Consider the following 8,844-nt stretch of genomic DNA (forward strand, 5'->3'; position numbering starts at 1 on the left):
TATGATACCTAAATAATAATAATCACTTCAAATTCGAAAAAGATATAAGAATTTAATAGATCTTGACATATGAATATGGAAGAACAAAGAAATTGACACATTTCAGTGACACCTGATAAGAAAGTGATCATACAACCTATTATTTAATGTTAATAACTATGGAGCACTTCATATTTTATTAGATATTATATCACGTAAGAGAATTCTAAATATTTCTAGATATTTTTTTAAAAATTTTTTATACAAAATCTTTAAAGTATATATAAATATTATATATTTATATGTCGGTTTGGTTCGGATTTTTTTACTCAATATCAAACCAAATCAAACCAAATCTAGTTGAGTTTTTTAATCGGTTTGATTTAACTTTTCGATTTGATGTAGTTTTCCGATTCGATTTGTACACCCCTATAAATTACCAAGTGACTACTTAAACAGTACAAATATTATCCATCTCAAGTCCAAATAAATGACACTATGATATTTTGGTGTAAATGCAATGAGTCTAGTTATGATGAGTACTTTTTCTTTTTTTTCAAACAAACACATGATTAGCGTGAATAAAGCTAAATGAACACACAAAAAATTGATATATTATCTCCTTTATGTTCTTGATCAATCTTTACTTAATAAACAAATTTTCATGGTTAAGGTAAACCAAAGGTTTATTTTCTTAAAAGGGCAAAGGTCCAAATATGTCTTTGTATTATATGAAATTGAACACATTTATCTTGCGTTAATACTTTAGCTCAAATATGTCCTTAGTGTCACATAGTTGGTCCATCTATGCCCTTAGAGTTACACAGTTGGCTCATATATGCCTTTTTCGAAACGGAATTCACCAAAACTAATTAGCTCTTTCGTTAATTGTATTAAAGTGTATTACAAACACTATTTCCTTTTTATTAGTATTTTTTTTTACCTTTCTCTTTTCTTTCTTCTTTTTTCTTTTCTTTTTTTTTTTTCCTTTTTCTTTCTCCCTTATCTATTTCCTCCATTACTGATGTCTTCTCCATTTTCGTCACCAATTTCACTTGACAAAACTCATGAATTCCAATTACTAAAAAAATTCTCCCATAAGGTAATCAAGTTCCAATTTTACTTGCCCTCTAAATAAATGAAATTAAATGGTTCCAAAAATTATGGTTTAAACTTTAAAATAATAAAAACATCTCAACCTTTAACAATACTCAAAAGACCAAAATATTTAAATTATTTACAGAAAGATAATTTAATGATTAAAAGCCTAGAGTTCAAGTTGTAGTGTTATAAATTTGAGTTGTTAGTCTTTTTTCATCTTTTTTCAGCTAGACATTTTTTATTTTTTTATTAACTATGTAAATTATGGATGTACATGGAACGGGTTGGTTCGGTTTTTGGTTTGGATTGTTCGGTTTTGTTGGATTTTTCGGGTTTTTTGTTACATAAATATTATTTCAATCTTACTTTGTTAAATTTTTTAGAACAAAATATATGTTCAGTAAAAATTAAAAAATTGACAAACATATGATCTATAAAAATATTTTTATGGGAAAATTTTCTTAGTAATTGGAATTCATGAGTTTTGTCAAGTGAAATTGGTGACGAAAATGAAGAAGACATCAGTAATGGAGGAAATCGGATAAGGGAGAAAGAAAAAGAAAAAAAAAAAAGAAAGAAAGAAAAAAGAAATGTAAAGAAAAAAAAGTACTAATAAAAAGGAAATAGTGTTTGTAATATACTTTAATACAATTAACGAAATAGCTAATTAGTTTGGGTAGATTCCGTTTCGAAAAAGATATATATGGGTCAACTGTGTAACTCTAAGGGCATATATGAACCAACTATATGACGGCAATGACATATTTTAGCTAAAGTATTTAACGAATGATAAATGTGCTAAATTTCGTATAATACAAGGACATATTTAAACTTTTTCCGTTATTAAAATTGTATCAAAATCAAACTCATATTTATTCTTGATTTACCTAATGTTAGAACCCGTCAAGTATCATTTCCGCACCACATGTTCAGTTTTTTCGGCGGGACAGAATATGTTAACGTCCCATATTGGTTGAGGGATCAATCGTTATCCCCTTACATGATTTTAGGCACACAAACAAATTTTTAGAGTTGAATTACATCCAAATTATATTGTCTTTAAAGACCAATTTAAGGACTAATTTAATAGTGGTGTAAACTGGAATAAAGCAAAACGACTTCAGAGGAGTGATATAGGTGAACCTAACCAATTTGGGAACTCATTTAATAGTGGTGGTAAAGTGGAATGCATTTTGTAAAGAAAATTGGAAATGAACGGTTGAGAATTTGATGAGAGTAAAGCCAAATTGTATTTGGTGTTGCAAATATCTTATCCTGCAGCAGTATCTACAGAAAAGAGATCAGAGGAGAAAAGACAAGGATCAATCTGTTAACGTATTCTGGTGCCACCAAAAAAGCAATGTGCTCTGCTAGCAAAGCACGCACGTCATCCGCTAGTTCTAACGACATTTAATTAAAAAATTCCCTACTAAATTTCGTTAATATTGGACAAGTAAAAAAAGTAACGGAACTAGAAAATTATTCTAACATAATCTTTTACAATTTAAACAGAAGAAAAGAAAAGTAAAATTTTAGGTAGAATGCCTGATCGAAGGTCCAGTACATTGGTCCAAATTCTAACATTTGATACTCGTGATAAGTTGATAACCATCCAATTAAATTTAACTTTCAACAAATAGAGTTGTGAGCTTTTGTGTTCCCATTTCTCCTATGATAAAAGTGATAGTTTAACAATAGAAATTAGTCAAACGAGAACTTGTCAAATGGTTTGGAATATGCTAAACAACTAAGAGATCCAAAGCCGCAATTATCATATGCTTTAGCAATAAAATTTAGAATGTGGTCTGGCAAGATTAATATCGAATGTTTATATTTAAGCTGTTGCAAAAATTGATTACCTCATAAAAGTAGTCCCAATTCCCAAATCCCAATCACAAGAGAATGGTAGAAGCAAAAATTTGTATCATCGTTTAAATAATGCCAAAAAGGTAATGATAAAAGGGTATATATATATATATATATCAATCATGATAAAATGATTATAGTAGTGTGATTATGTTACTATTGTCGGTCCAGTGGCATAATATTAATATGTAGCAAAATTTCTCACTTAACTCATCTTTGATGTAATGCAGTGAACACGCGCTTAGCATGCATATTTCTTATTAGGCAAAGCACACTGACCGCAATAAAGTGGCAAGAACGGGCAAGAAAACGGGTAGTAAGGTACTAAGATTTTTCGTAAAAGCGGAACAGGTTGAACAAGAGGCCAAACATGCAATAAATGTTGCATTCTAAGAAACTGGGGGTAGCGGCACAGTACAGTGGCGGAGCCATCTTATAGGAAGGGACACTCTTTTACGAAAAAAATATATTGTATAGGTAGGTAAAAAAATAAATTATATGTATATATATTATGTATTGATTTCCCTTAATTTCCTGATATATTTACTTTTATGTATTTTGACACCTCTTAATAAAAATTCTGGACTGACAGAAAAGTTACATTTATGTTCAAATTTGATTTGCAAAGGTGCAGCAGATTGGAATTCACTACCTTCCTCTTGATGCTTCAAAAAGTTCACAAATAAGGCGAAATAATAAATTGTGAGTATTATAATCTGTGATCTGACAAATAAATAAAATGATGCTCTAGCAAACCACAAATGTTTGATACAGAGAATTTCACAATTGGCATTATTATACTTATTAAATTACACACTCTGTTAAGATTCCTGGAACGGGCACGAGCTTTGCAAAAGAATCGGGAATGGGCATTGGCAGAGGCAAATGAGTTAGGGGTGGGGGAACTCGGGGAAAGAAAATAGCACGTGAACAACGTCCGACACCTCATCTTCTTCATGCCATAACCACGTGCTCCTTTATGTTCTACCGCACGTAAATGTCATCACAAGAAGAAAAAAAGTTTTACGCCTCAGTCTCAACTTACGTATTTTGCTCGATAATATAGACATCGGCCACCACTCCATTTATTATGATTCATTCTAAAATACAGTATAACAGATTGACTGACAATATTGTCCTATCATTTGAATTATCTAGGACTACACTCATCTGACATCATCTTCTGTTGGCAGGGAATTAGGGATGGACCTGCTGCACGTAGGAGCCCATTTCTTGAGACTGATGAAACTCGAATTATCAGCAGATTAGAGCTGATTCTCCATTGAAGTGGAGAATCGAGCTGAAGCCATGAGAGAACAGAAGATTCGAAAAGAGAAATAATTGAGAACAAAATTTGGGAAAATGAAAACTAATCTCATTTCTTCATCTTTGTTTCTTAATTATATACACATGTAATGAAAGGAGAAAAAGAGAATTAATTTAACCGCTAACTAATGACAGTTGTCAACAGCTACTAATTAATGAAAAATAATTAACCACTCTCAATACTCCCCTCAAGTTGGAGGTGAGGAACTCACAGCTAACTTGCGTAGTATGTTGAAATGTTTAACCCCAGTAAGAGCTTTAGTTAAAATGTCGGCTAACTGATCATTGGTAGAGACATGGTGAAGGTCAATGAGCCTATGCTGCAATTTATCCCTCACAAAATGACAACCTACCTCTATATGCTTTGTCATTTCATGGAAGGCAGGGTTTCTTGCTATATGCACAGTTGCCTGGCTGTCACAGAAGACTGGACTAGATTGTGGACAAGGAGCATTGAGTTCTTCTAATAATCTCTCCAGCCATACTAGCTCGCCAACAACCTTTCTTACAGATCTGTACTCTACTTCTGCTGAAGACAATGAAACGGTGATTTGTTTCTTTGATTTTCAACTGACGGGGCTATCTCCAAGCAATACAATGTAGCCACTTACAGACCTTCATGAGTCAGGGCATGCTGCCTAGTCGGAGTCACAAAAAGCTCTTATTGAATAGTCTTGGTTGTTTGACAAAAAATCCCTAAGGTAGGGTCATTCTTCAGATATCTGAGTACATGTAATGCAGCCTTAAGATGAGGTTCTCTAGGAATCTGCATGAATTGACTCAGGTGTTGTACACTGTATGCGATGTCTAATCTGGTGTTAGTCAGGAAATTGAGCTTTCCGACTAACTTTCTGTAATATGTAGGATCAGAAAGCAGTGGTCTTTCATTAGCTTTGAGCTTCACGATGGAATCAAGAGGAGAAGATACTGCAGTATACCCTAGGCAATCATATTCTTTTAGTAGATCCACAATGAATTTCCTTCGAGAAATGAGTACACCATCTGACTTGTACAACACTTCCAACCCTAGAAAATAATGTAGCTTTCCCAAATCCTTTATTTTGAATTGATCGTGCAGAAAAAATTCCAGTGCTTTGATCTCATCTAAATCTGTTCCTGTAAGCACTACATCATCAACATAAACTGCAACAAAGACAGTGGAGGAACCATTTTTCTTGAAGAAGAAGGAATAATCAATTGCTGAATATGAATATCCTCTTGAACATAGTGATTCTGCCAACTTATCATATCATTGCCTACTGGCTTGCTTGAGTCCATACAAGGACTTCCTCAATCTGCACACTAGCCTCTTATCTTCCACCAAAAGGCCGTGTGGAACCTCCATATACACTTCTTCATGTAGATCTCCATGGAGAAACACGTTGTTCACATCTAACTGGTAGAGATCCCAATCTTTCTTTACTGGCAAACTGATGAGGGTCCTCATTGTAGTCATCTTCACCACTGGTAAAAATGTTCCAATGTAGTCGATGCCTGATTGTTGAGTGTACCATTTGACTACAAGCCTTGCTTTGAACCTTTCTACACTTCCATCGGCTTTGTGCTTGATTTTGTACACCCACTTGCATCATATTGTTGTTTTACCTGCAGGCAAATACACTAAATCCCAAGTATGGTTAGCATATAAAGCCTCGAACTCTTGGGTCATTGTTGCTTGCTATGTTGGGTTCATGACTGCTTCCTCAAAGGAAACTAGTTCACTGTCATGTGAAATATTTCTCATTAACTGTTGACTATTAGGACTCAATGCTGTGAAAGAAACATGATGGTTATTAAGAGGTGCTCTGTCAGGTAGGTCAGTTGTACTAATGGAATTTAATGTGTGGGGATCAGGATGCATTATTAGTAGGGAACACACATACTCTTTCAGATATGTAGGTGGATTATGTGCCCTTAATGATCTTCTAGGTTATGATGAAATTGAAGAGTCAGGTTGTGTGTTGGGTGAAGAAGGGGTTGGATTATCAGATGTATTATATGTGCCTAGTGTATTATCAGTTGTATCCTGACTAACAAAAATAGGATCATCTGTGACAGAATCAGTGGCACTCTTATTCTGGAAATGACTCTCATCCAAAAAATCCTCCGTAGGATTTAGATTACCAGAATCTGTATGTAACAATTTTAGTGCAGAAGGAAAGTTAGAAGGATTTGAAATAACAGCAAAAGGAAAAATATTTTCATGAAACAAAACATCTCTAGAAATGGGTATCTTCTTGGTGGCTAAGTCTAGTACCTTGTAACCTTTTGTGTCAAAGGGATATCCTACTAACACATGAGGTGTGCTCCTTGGTTCAAATTTGTCTTTGTGAGTTTTGAGGGTAGTAGGAAAGCAAACGCATCCAAAGGTCTTGAGATGGGAATAGGTTGGTTTCCTTTGATACAGAAGTTCATATGGACATTTACCATTTAAAGTTGTAGTAGGGAGTTTGTTTATCAAGTATGTTGATGTCAAAATGCACTTCCCCCAATATTTCATAGGTAATCTTGACTGGTATAGCAATGCTCTAGCAATTTCAAGCAGGTATTTGTGTTTCCTTTCCACTACACCATTTTGTTGTGGTGTATAGGGACATGTCTTTTGATGAACTATGCCTTTTGACTGGAAATATGCCACAGCTTCATTACTGGTAAATTCTAACCCATTGTCAGACCTTATTGTTTTAATGGTACTTTTGAATTGGTTTTCTATCCGAGGAACAAAATATTTTATAGCCTGAAGTGCATTGCTTTAACAACTTAGCAATTGTGTCCAGGTTGATCTACTGAAATCATCAACTATTATCAAAAAATACTTGTAATTGTTATGAGTGGATACATGGTAAGGTCCCCAGAGATCTAGGTGCAACATGTCAAAGGCATTGGTGGAAAAGGTGGTTCTTTGGGGAAAAGGTAATCTTGTCTGCCTGGCCATAGGGCAAATTGAGCAAATGAAAGGCCTGTTTGGGAGCAAAGTTAAAAGGTATAGAAGAGATACCCCTCATTTTCACAAAAGGTACATGTCCTAACCTATTGTGCCACAAATAATCAACACAATTTTCATGAGACAAGGAGGACAAATTGTCAGATAAGAAAGATGATGAAGGTGAAGGTTTCATCACAGAGCAAACTCTTTTATTACATGAATGGAAATTATTTGCATTTGATAGAAAGACTGATGAGGGAGTCTGCTTACTACATTCAGGCAATGAACATGAAATTGAACGATTAAAATCAATAGTAGGAGATGAACTACAATTATGACATTTTGGACAAAGGAAATACAGACCATTCCTTGTCTTACCAATCTCCACAGGCCTCTTCAGTGAAGGGGCCTGCATCAGACAAGATGAATTAGTAAAACTTACTATACCCATAAGGTGCAGTGTTAAAGAATGAACTGAAAATCGGGTTGAACTTAAAACTGGGAACAAACAACACTCTATTGAGAGTCAAATGTGGATTTAGTAGTGCATCACCAATTTCTGTCACTTTGACCCTATATCCATTTGGCAGAGTTACTAAGAAAGGATAGGGTAAAATTCTAACATTGGTTATAAAGTTTTATTGTATGTCATATGGTGTGTTGCTGCGGAGTCTATAATCCATGAGGCAACAGTTAATTTGAAATATTTACACGAAAGGTCACCAATTTTAGTAATTTAGGTATAACAAGCCAAGATACCTGCAAGGTTTGCTGCTCCGATTGTCATGTTCTTTGAGCCTTCTCCTGTATTTCCAACTTGAAAGTTCTCTAACAGCATCAGTAGTTGGCCATATTGTTCCTTTGTCAGATTTTGAATTCCTTGACTGGTGGTCTGGAGATCACTTGACTCACAGTTTCTTCCAGGCATTTCATCAGGCACACCATGTACATTGGCTGCAGAGGCATTCTTTCCTTTAGTGAACTTAAAGTTTTGTGGGAATCCATGTATCTTATAGCATTTCTCCCTCGTATGCCCAGGCCTTTTGCAGTAGTCACAAAATAATCGAGGTCTATTTTGTGGATACCCTGTTATGTGAGAGTTGTTTCCTGAAGCATGTGTTGGTTGATTGTAGCTTGTCCGAAATCCAGTGTTGCCAGGACCATTAGCATTCAAGGATGTGGACTCTAGTACCAACTGGTTATGTGGTCTTACTTCTCTCTCTGTTTTTCCTCCTTAATTAAGATGGAGAAGGCTTGGGCAATGTTGGGTAACGGGTTCATCATAAGAATACTGCCCCTTACCACAGTGTAGACTTCATTCAAGCTCATTAGAAATTGTATTAATCTTCGATCTTGTTCTGCCTTGTGCATATTATCTTTAGCCCCATAGGTGCGCTGACATGTGCATTAAGCAGCTACATTTAGGGTATTCAATTCTTCCCATAAATTCTTCATCTTCGTATAGTAACCAGTAATGTCAAGTGTTCCTTGGCTTAAATCATTGATCTCCTTTTGAAGTTGATACAGTTTAGCCCCGTTAGTCTGATCGTACCGATCCTCCAACTCTTGCCAAAGCTCTTTTGCATCATTGACATACTGAAGGCTATCTGTCAATTCCTTCGAAAGTGAATTCAATATCCACGAGG

The sequence above is a fragment of the Nicotiana tabacum genome, chromosome 19 (assembly GCF_000715075.1).
Source record: "Nicotiana tabacum cultivar K326 chromosome 19, ASM71507v2, whole genome shotgun sequence".
Classification (NCBI taxonomy): domain Eukaryota; kingdom Viridiplantae; phylum Streptophyta; class Magnoliopsida; order Solanales; family Solanaceae; genus Nicotiana; species Nicotiana tabacum.